The sequence below is a fragment of the Pongo pygmaeus genome, chromosome 2 (assembly GCF_028885625.2).
Source record: "Pongo pygmaeus isolate AG05252 chromosome 2, NHGRI_mPonPyg2-v2.0_pri, whole genome shotgun sequence".
NCBI classification, from domain to species: Eukaryota; Metazoa; Chordata; class Mammalia; order Primates; family Hominidae; genus Pongo; species Pongo pygmaeus.
Window position 1 is genome coordinate 193,406,770 of NC_085930.1, and position 10,390 is coordinate 193,417,159.

A 10,390-nucleotide genomic window follows, 5' to 3' on the forward strand; every position below is an offset into this window, starting at 1 on the left:
TGCCACTGTACTACAGCCTGGGGGACAGAGCAAGACCCTGTCTCAATAAATAAATAATTAACACACAATTCATGGAAGAGTCATGCACTGGGATTAGCCCAGCTCTACAGCTGATGGTCTTAGGCAAGTGCAGCTCTCTTGGAGTAAATCATTCTAAACCATCAAATGGGCATAACAGTTTGTCTTGCCTGCTTCTTTCGGTAATTGGAAGGATTGAATGAGACAAGGTCCTGTGTAAACAGAATAAAGAGTTTTGTAAAGTCTTATGGATCTAAGAGGTGTTATTTCATAAGGAGAGAGCTGGCTCTGGGGTCAGCAGCCTGGAGCCTCCTTGAGACACATGCTTACACACATGCACATAAATATTCCAGGCCATCCTCAGGATGATCACCCCAAGACAGCCCCCCCATAGCCTCCATGTCTGCTGAACCAGGCATCAGAAAGCATGCGCGTAGCTGGATGTGGTGGTGCAGAGCTCTAGTCCCAGCTATTCAAGAGGCAGAGGCAGGAGGACCATTTGAGCCCAAGGCTGCAGTGAGCTATGATCTCACCACCTCGTCCAGCCTGGGCAACAGAGCAAGTCTCTGTCTCTAAAAAATAAGGCCAGGCTCATGCCTGTAATCTCAGCACTTTGGGAGGCTGAGGTGGGCAGATCACTTGAGGTTAGGAGTTCGAGATCAGCCTGGCCAACATGGTGAAACTATGTCTCTATTAAAAATATAAAAAATTAACTGGGCGTCCTGGCGGGCACCTGTAATCCCAGCTACTCAGGAGGCTGAGGCAGGAGAATTGCTTGAACCTGGGAGGCTGAGGTTGCAGTGGGCCAAGATCGTGCCACTGCTCTCCAGCCTGGGTGACAGAGCGAGACCCCGTCTCAAAAAATAAAAATAAAAATAAGTAAGCATGTACTCTGGCTGCTCAGATGTGAGGGAAAAAAAGCATACACATAGGAGTGCCTCATGAGGCTCTGCCTGGCACCCACTGATTCCCATGGCATGAGGCAGAAATCACCATGCAATTGAAGCCCGTTCTAATATGTATAGATCATGCCTTGTCAGTGATTCTAGGTTTCTTCTTTCTTTATGTTAAATAAATAGGTAGTTTGGAAGTGATTTCTGTTTTACTGTATATAGAGAAACCTGTGAAACCCTAAATTAGAATAAATATTCATCAGCCCGTACTACAGCATTTTTAACACTGGGGAATGCTTTCCCAATTTTTTTTTTTTTTTTTTTTTTTTAGACAGAGTCTCATTCTGTTGCCCAGGCTGGCTGGAGTAAGTGGCTCGATCTCAGCTCACTGCAACCTCCATCTCCTGGGTTCAAGCGATTCTCATGCCTCAACCTCCCAGGTAGCTGGGATTATAGGTGTGCACCACCAAACCCAGCTTTTTAAAATTTTTAGTGGAGACGGGATTTTGCTGTGTTGGCTAGGCTGGTCTCAAACTCCTTTGCTCAAGTGATCCACCTGCCTCAGCTTCCCAAAGTGCTGGGATTACAGGCGTGAGCCACCGCGCCGGGCCTCCCAACATTTTGGTCCTCTCAAAAGCCAGGCGTGGTGGCTGGCGCCTGTAATCTCAGCTACTTGGGAGGCTGAGGCACGAGAATCGCTTGAACTCGTGAGGCAGAGGTTTCAGTGAGCCAAGATCGCACCACTGCACTCCAGCCTTGGTGACAGAGTGAGACTCCATCTCAAAATACAACAGCAAGAGGAGTTTGGGGCAGAAAGATGTTGTTTTGCTGGGTTTAAATACCTCTGTGTGTGCAGAGATGGGGCAAGAACCCAAGTATCTGGGTCCCAGCCTTTTTACATCCAGGTCAACTGGTCTCAAATTTGTTTTGAGCCCCCTGTGGGGCTATTCATGCAATGGGTAACATTCTCATGTCCCTCATGCCTTTGAGCACACCTGGGGCATGCCCTTCTGTCCTTTATTTATTTATTTATTTTTTATTTATTTATTTATTTATTTTTATTTTTTTTGAGATGGAGTCGCCCAGGCTGGAGCGCAGTGGCGCGATCTTGGCTCACTGCAAGCTCCGCCTCCCGGGTTCACGCCATTCTCCTGCCTCAGCCTCCCGAGTAGCTGGGACTACAGGCGCCCGCCACCACGCCTGGCTAATTTCTTTGTATTTTTAGTAGAGGCAGGGTTTCACCGTGTTAGCCAGGATGGTCTCTATCTCCTGACCTCGTGATCCGCCCGCCTCGGCCTCCCAAAGTGCTCGGATTACAGGCGTGAGCCACCGCGCCCGGCCCCTTCTGTCCTTTTAAGGAAGTATTTTGAACCCAGAATGAGGGATAGTGAATCTGATTTAATTTGTTTTTAACTTGTAAATTAGGGAGCCCACTCTGGAGTCAGAAAGAACTGCATTTGGGTCTGGATTCTATTATGTATTAGTTGTGTGACCTTGGCAAATTAAGCCTCTCCGCACTTCAGTTTCCTGTTCTATAAAATGGGAATGATAATAGTCCCTGCATTGAAGAATTATGGTGAATATTAAATAAGACAATACAAGCAGGCCAGGCACAGTGGCTCACGCCTGTAATCCCAGCACTATGGGAGGCCGAGGCAGGCAGATTGCTTGAGCCCAGGAGTTCACGACAAGCCTGGGCAACATGGCGAGACCCTGTCGTCTCTATTTGAAAGAAAGAAAAATAAGTTTTTTAAAAACAGATAATGCAAGCAAAACTCTCGTTATGGTTTCTAGCAGTTCAATAAGTATTAGCCATTATGATGACTATTAGTATTTGTTGAGCCCCTCACTACTTTGTTGATTTTTAGTGAGATATTGATTGTAATGCTCTGTGGCTGACAACCACTGTAGGGTCAGACCTCCACATCCATAAATTTCACATCCATGGATTCAACCAACCATGGATAGAAAATATTCCAGAAAAAGTCTGGGTGAAGTGGCTCACACCTGTAATCCCAGCACTTTGGGAGGCCAAAGCAGGCAGATCACAAGGTTGGGAGTTCGAGACCAGCCTGGCCAACATGGGGAAACCCTGTCTCTACTAAAAATACAAAAATTAACCAGGCATGGTGGTGTGCACCTGTAATCCCAGCGACCCGGGAGGCTGAGAGAGGAGAATTGCTTGAACCCAGGAGGCGGAGGTTGCAGTGAGCTGTGATCAAGCCATTGTGCTCCAGCCTGGGTGACAGTGCGAGACTCTGTCTCAAAAAAAAAAAAAGAATATATATATATGTATGTGTGTGCGTGTGTATATATATACATATATATTCCAAAAAAAGAGGCATCTGTACTGAACATGTACAGACTTTTTTCTTGTTATTCCCTAAATGATACAGTATAACAACTATTTACTAACATTTACAATTTGAACAATCTAGGTATTACTTAGGTATTATAAGTAATCTAGAGATGATTCAAAGTATACGAGGGGGAGGAAGTGCGTAGGTTATATGCAAATGCTATACCATTTTATATCAGGGACTTGAGCATCCACAAATTTTGATACCTGCAAGAGGTCCTGGAACCAATCCCCCATGGTTACCAAGGCATGGCCATATTTAGTCATAGTGCCTCAGCCAAAATGAACAGGTATCCTCGCCTCCAACTTTGTTTCCTTGGGCCCAGAAGAAACCCCTCCTTGGTTGCCCCCACTGCACACACATGCACACACACACATACATGTACTTCTGGGTCTTTCTATCTTGTTCCAGGTTGGTAACTCTCCATCAGTGTAGGGTCCAGGTGTTTCTTGACTGTTAAGGACCCTTGAGTGTGGTCATTCTTTTATTTTTATTTTTATTTTTTTGAGACAGAGTCTCACTCTCTTGCCCAGGCTGGAGTGCAGTGGCGCAATCTCAGCTCACTGCAACCTCCACCTCCCAGGTTCAAGCAATTCTCCTGCCTCAGCCTCCCAAATAGCTGGGATTATAGGTGTGCACCACCGCGACCGGCTAATTTTTGTGCTTTTAGTAGAGACGGGTTTCACCATGTTGGCCAGGATGATCTCAAACTCCTGACCTCAGGTGATCCACACGTCTTAGCCTCCCAAAGTGCTGGGATTACAGGCATGAGCCACTGCAACCAGCCCAAGTGTGGTCATTCTGAACTTCCTTCCCACCAAAGATCCAGTACTCTTCCTCCACCGTGAACTCTGCAGTGAGAACACAGGTATGGCATACCCAGAACTTGGGAATAGAGTTATATTAGAGTAAAACTAGTGAGAACCTACAGATAGTGGTTGAGATGTAGAAGTCATTCAAGATATTGTAAATAGTGGTTTGGTGGTGTCAGGTTGGGGGCACATTTAAGAACCATCAGGTTGGCTGGACGCGGTGGCTCATGCCTGTAATCTCAGCACTTTGGGAGGCCGAGGGGGGTGGATCACGAGGTCAGGAGATCGAGACCATCCTGGGTAACATGGTGAAACCCCGTTTCTCCTAAAAAATACAAAAAAATTAGTCGGGCGTGGTGGCGGGCACCTGTAGTCCCAGCTACTCAGGAGGCTGAGGCAGGAGAATGGCGTGAATCTGGAAGGTGGAGCTTGCAGTGAGCTGAGATCGCACCACTGCACTCCAGCCTGGGCAACAGAGCGAGACTCCATCTCAAAAAAAAAAAAAAAAAGAAACATCAGGTTGGCTAGGGCACAATAAGCCAAAGAAGAACACAGCGATTGGAAGAACACGTGAGGTATGATTGGATCCTGCAATGGGGAAGGGTGTGACGGAGCAAGATGTGGTCACGGGATCCCCAGCCCTGCCTTGGAGGAGGCAGACCCTATCTAGTGACTCATCCCAGGAGCAGGACTGGGCAAGGCCCTGGGTGCCTCAGTCCATCAGAGCTTGACACCACCGGCCCCTGAGCGCCTTCTCCTTCCCTAACTGCATTCCACTCTCGCGTAGCTCCTTTGGTGTATGACTCGGCTTCTGGTGTAACTTCTCACCCACAGAGGGTGTGCTGACTTAGGAAGATGGACTTTCAGACCACCTGTCAGCTGCGTTTCTAACGATGAATTAATAAACTGGCATCTAGCTTACCTATCAGTCTCTAAGTTTCACCAGTATAAGATAGAACCCCTTAGATTGATCCAATAATAACACGAGCACTCTGTACAAAGCATTGTTCTAAGCATTTAACATGAATTAACTCATTTAATCCTTACAACAAGCCAATGAGGTATGATTTATACCCCGCCCTTTTTTTTTGAGACAAAGTCTCACTTTCTCTACCAGGCTGGAGTGCAGTGGCGCAATCTTGGCTCACTGAATAGCCTTAACCGCTCTGATTCAAGCAGTCCTCCCACCTCAGCCTGCCGAGTAGCTGGGACCACAGGCACACACCACCACGCCCAGCTAACTTTTGTATTTTATGAAGAGATGGGGTTTTGCCATGTTGCCCAGGCTGGTTTCAAACTCCTGATCTCTAGCGATCCTCCTGCCTCCGCCTCCCAAAGTGCTGGGATTACAGGCATGAGCCACCACACCTGGCCTTATCCCCATTTTATAAATAAGAAAATGGAGACCCAGAAAAGTTGCATAAATGAATGTTTGCTCAGGTCTGCCCAGCTAGCAAGACTTTGGGTTGGGCCTTGAACTAAGGTCACCTTGGGCCCAAAGCTTAAGCATGCCGACTTAGCACAGCGAGACACCCCAACCACAGACACTGGGGACATGAGGTAGAGGGACATGGTGCTCTGTGCTGTGGTGACCTCTGAAGGTCACATCTGAACAGCCTTCCTGGGGCATACCACGTTTCAAAAGACTTTATCTATGAAACAAACCTAATTTGTTAAATAACAATTATTTTCCATAAAAATTTCATCAACTAATACTAATCATGGTTTCTGATCAGCCTTAAGTAATCACAGTTGTCAACTCAAGTTATCTAATATCAGCTTCAAGAAAATAAATGTGGGCTGGGTGCGGTGGCTCATGCCTGTAGCTCCATCACTTTGGGAGGCCAAGGCGGGTGGATCACCTGAGGTCAGGAGTTTGAGACCAGCCTGGCCAACATGGTGAAACCCCTTCTCTACTAAAAATACAAAAGTTAGCTGGGCATGGTGGTGCACACCTGTAACCCCAGCTACTTGGGAGGCTGAGGCAGGAGAATCGCCTGAACCTGGGGGATGGAGGTTGCAGTGAGCCAAGATTATGCCACTGCACTCCAGCCTGGGCGATAGAATGAGACTCTGTTAAAAAAAAAAAAAGAAAAAAAAAAAAAAAGAAAGAAAGAAAAGAAAAGGAAAAGAAAAGAAATGTGGCCGGGTGTGGTGGCTCACACCTGTAATCCCAGCACCTTGGGAGACTGGGGTGGGAGAATCGCTTAAGCCCAGGAGTTCAAGGCCGCCCTAGGCAACATAGTGAGACTCCCATCTCAAAACATTCTCATTCCCACTTTTTTTTTTTTTTTTGAGACGGAGTCTCGCTCTGTCACCTAGGCTGGAATGTAGTGGCATGATCTCAGCTCCTCATTCACACTTTTTAAAAACTTTCTTGAGGCCGGGTGTGGTGGCTCACACCTGTAATCCCCGCATTTTGGGAGGTCAAGGTGGGTGGATCATTTGAGGTCAGGAATTCGAGACCAGCCTGGCCAACATGGTGAAATCATGTCTCTAGTAAAAATACAAAAATTAGCTGGGCGTGGTGGCTCACACCTGTAATCCCAGCTACTGGGAAGGCTGAGGGAGGAGAATTGCTTGAACTTGGGAGACGGAGGTTGCAGTGAGCCAAGATCCTGCCACCGCACTCCAGCCTGGGCCACAGAGTGGGACCCTGTCTCAAAAAAGAAAACAAATAAAAACCTTCTTGAACTTTTTTGCTCATTATATACACTAGCTTTATTTTTCTGCAGTATCTTAGAAATCTTGTTTAGGGAAATTATCATGCTAGGAATTATGAAATCATCTCTCTTTCTCCCCCTTGCCCCTAATCCATCTTTATCTCTGTCTCTATCTCTCTCTTTCTCTCTCTCTGTCATGGCGTTTTCCCTGAAGCTTGTTGAGCACCGGAGATCCTATGTTTCTCAGACAGTGAACATATAGACAAGTTTTGTGCAGCAAAATACATTCAGCCCCATAGAAAAGGCAAAATTAGGGTTGGCGTGGTGGCTCACACCTGTAATCCCAGCACTTTGGGAGGCCAAGGTGGGAGGACTGCTTGAGGCCAGGAATTTGAGATCAGCCTGGGCAACACAGAAAGACCCCATCTCTAAAAAAATTAAAACTCGCAAAAAAAGAAACCCCTTCCTCCTGAGTAGTCTCTGCTCCTCCTCCTCTGGCTTCCCATGGCACTTTGGTTCCACCCCTCTTGGTGAACTGGTCACTCGCGGCCTTAAAGGAGCATCCTCTGCATACAAGTTGCAAGATAAGAGGCCCTGTCTGATTCATCTTTGAATCCCTTGTGGGGCCAGCACTGAGCCAGGAACACAATGGCAATACTCCAAAGTATGTGGAAAGGAATATTCTTAGGTCTCCATAGCTGCACTTCTCTAGCCTTATGGGTCTATATCCCAGCAAGTCCATGGAAGTATTTGTACAGTTAACGGTGCTGTGTGTGTTTCTTTGGGTTGGAACAGCTGGTGCAGCTCCTTTGAAAGAAAGACTATGGCAAGCACTTATTTAGCATCCTCCATCCCTCCCTCCCTCCCTCCTTCTCTCTGTCTCTCTCAATCTCTCAGATTGCTGTTACCCAGGTTGCCACTGAAGATACTAGGGGGTGGAGGTTGCAGTGAGCCAAGATTGTGCCACTGCACTCCAGCCTGGGTGACAGAACAAGACTCTGTTAAAAAAAAAAAAGAAAGAAAAGAAAGAAAAGAAAGAAAGAAAGAGAAAGAAAGAAAGAAAGAAAGAAAAGAGAAGAGAAGAGAAGAGAAGAGAAGAGAAGAGAAAAGAAAAGAAAAGAAAAGAAAAAGAAAAGAAATGTGGCCGGGTGTGGTGGCTCACACCTGTAATCCCAGCACCTTCTGCTACTTTCTACTACTGCCTAATTTCTGCTACTGCCTAATTTCAGGTAAGGCTTTCTCCTGATTTTGTTTTTGTTTTGTTTTTTATAAAAGCAATTAGCTCACTGGTTGAATTTTTGAAAATTAAAAAAGTCCCGCTTCTTCTTCATTCTTTCCCTTCCCTTCCTGAGTAATTCAGTCCTGACACCATTAGGTGGAGAAGAATGGGGTTAGGTATCTGCACTAGGGTTGGGGGCTCCCTCGGTATTTCAGAGCAGGATGTCCGACCCTGAGGAGGGCATCTGTGTAGGAAGGTTGCCCAGTGTGAGTGTCAGAGCCTGAGCAAGGTGAGGACATTCATGCATGGCCTGGTGCCAGGGCATTAGAGACTCAACAGCATGAACCTGTAGCAATGGGGTGGGGGTGAAGCCCGATGTGGAGAGTCAGAGCCCAGGAAGGGCCCAAGGAGGGCATTGCTGAGGAAGGAAGGGCCAGGGCAGGGTGTCTGGCAAGGCTGGGATGCAGAGGGCATTCATCATTTATTGTAGGTGATGGGGAAAGCAGCCCAGTGCAACCCAAGACTGAACAAAGTGAGAAGGGCACTGAGTGTGGAAGCGTGAGCAGTGACAGGAGAGTGATCTAGAGGTAAACGTATGAAGGAAAATGAGAGCCAAGATTCTCACAGGTGGAGAAAAAATTACAAATATAGAAAGAAGAAAACTAGAATGAACTCTGTGGTGCTGGATCAAAAATGGAGATACTGGTGTGAACTCACGATTTTCAATACAAAGAGGTAGATATAGAAATAAATATAGATTTAAGTGTGTATGTAAGCTCTGTCCCAGCTCTGTCCATTGAGAGGGTCTTGGAGAAGTGACACCCACGCCCCTCTCAATGAGCGCACCCAGCATCCAGATCTTGGGTTCTTTTTTTTTTTTTTGAGACAAAGTCTCACTCTGTCACCCAGGCTGGAGTGCAGTGGCACTGCGTCGGCTCACTGCAACATCTGTCTCCTGGGTTCAAGCAATTCGCCTGCTTCAGCCTACCAAGTAGCTGAGATTACAGGCACCCGCCACCATGCCCAGCTAATTTTTTGTATTTTTAGTAGAGACGGGGTTTACACCATTTGCCCAGGCTGGTCTCAAACTTCTGACCTTGTGATCTGCCCGCCTCGGCCTCCCAAAGTGCTGGGATTGCAGGCGTGAGCCACCACACCCGGCCCCAGATCTTGGCTTCTAAATACCATTCTCTACTATAAGGTACCAGGGCTCCCTGGTGAAAAGCCTGAGACAGAAATTACAGGATGAGCCTAGGACTATTATACTAGAAAGCAAAGAAGCACTGAAACAATGATGGATACATCTAAAAAGGATACAGGGCTGGTGCAGTGGCTCTTGCCTATAATCCCAGCACCTTGGGAGGCTAAGGTGGGCAGATCTCTTGAGCCCAAGAGTTCCAGACCCCTGTCTCTGCAAATAATACAAAAATTAGCTGGTGGGCCGGGTGCAGTGGCTCATGCCTGTAATCCCAGAACTTTGGGAGGCTGAGGCAGGTGAATCACCTGAGGTCTGGAATTCGAGACCAGCCTGACCAACAGGAAGAAACCCCGTCTCTACTAAAAACACAAAATTAGCCAGGCATGGTGGTGCATGTCTATAATCCCAGCTACTCAGGAGGCTGAGGCAGGAGAATCGCTTGAACCTGGGAGGTGGAGGTTGCAGTGAGCAAAGATTGCACCATTGCACTCCAGCCTGGGGAACAAGAGTGAAACTCTGTCACACACACACACACACACACACACAAAATTTTTAGCTGCTGTGGTGGCGTGCACCTATAGTCCTGGCTACTCAGGAGACTGAGGTAGGAGGATCAATTGAGCCTGGGAGCTCGAGGCAGCAATGAGCTGTGATTGGGCCACCGCACTCCCTGTCTCAAAAAAAAAAAAAGACAAAAAAGTCAGCTTGAGGTGCTCCCACTTCAAATTAGGGACTGTTTGAGCATCAGTATAAATAATGATAAGTCTGAGGGTGGTGGCTCATGCCTATAATCCCTGCACTTTGGGAGGAGGAGGTGGGCGCATCACTTGAGGTCAGGAGTTTGAGACCAGCCTGGCCAACATGGTGAAACCCCATCTCTACTAAAAATACAAAAATTAGACAGGCGTGGTGGTGTGCACTTGTAGTCCCAGCCACTTGAGTGGCTAAGGCAGGAGAATTATTTGAACCTGAGAGGCGGAGTTTGCAGTGAACCAAGATGGAGCCACTGCACTCCAGCCCAGATAACAGAGTGAAGCTCTGTCTCAAAAAAAAAAAAAAAAAAAAAAAAAGTATATATATATGTATGTGTGTATATATGATAGCAATGAATTATAACCCCTGAATAAAGTAGAAAACCACAGGTTCATACTGATGTATATAAATACATTAATACAGTAAAAATTTAATGAGAAATGAGATACATACGTCGAACATATCTCCACCCCA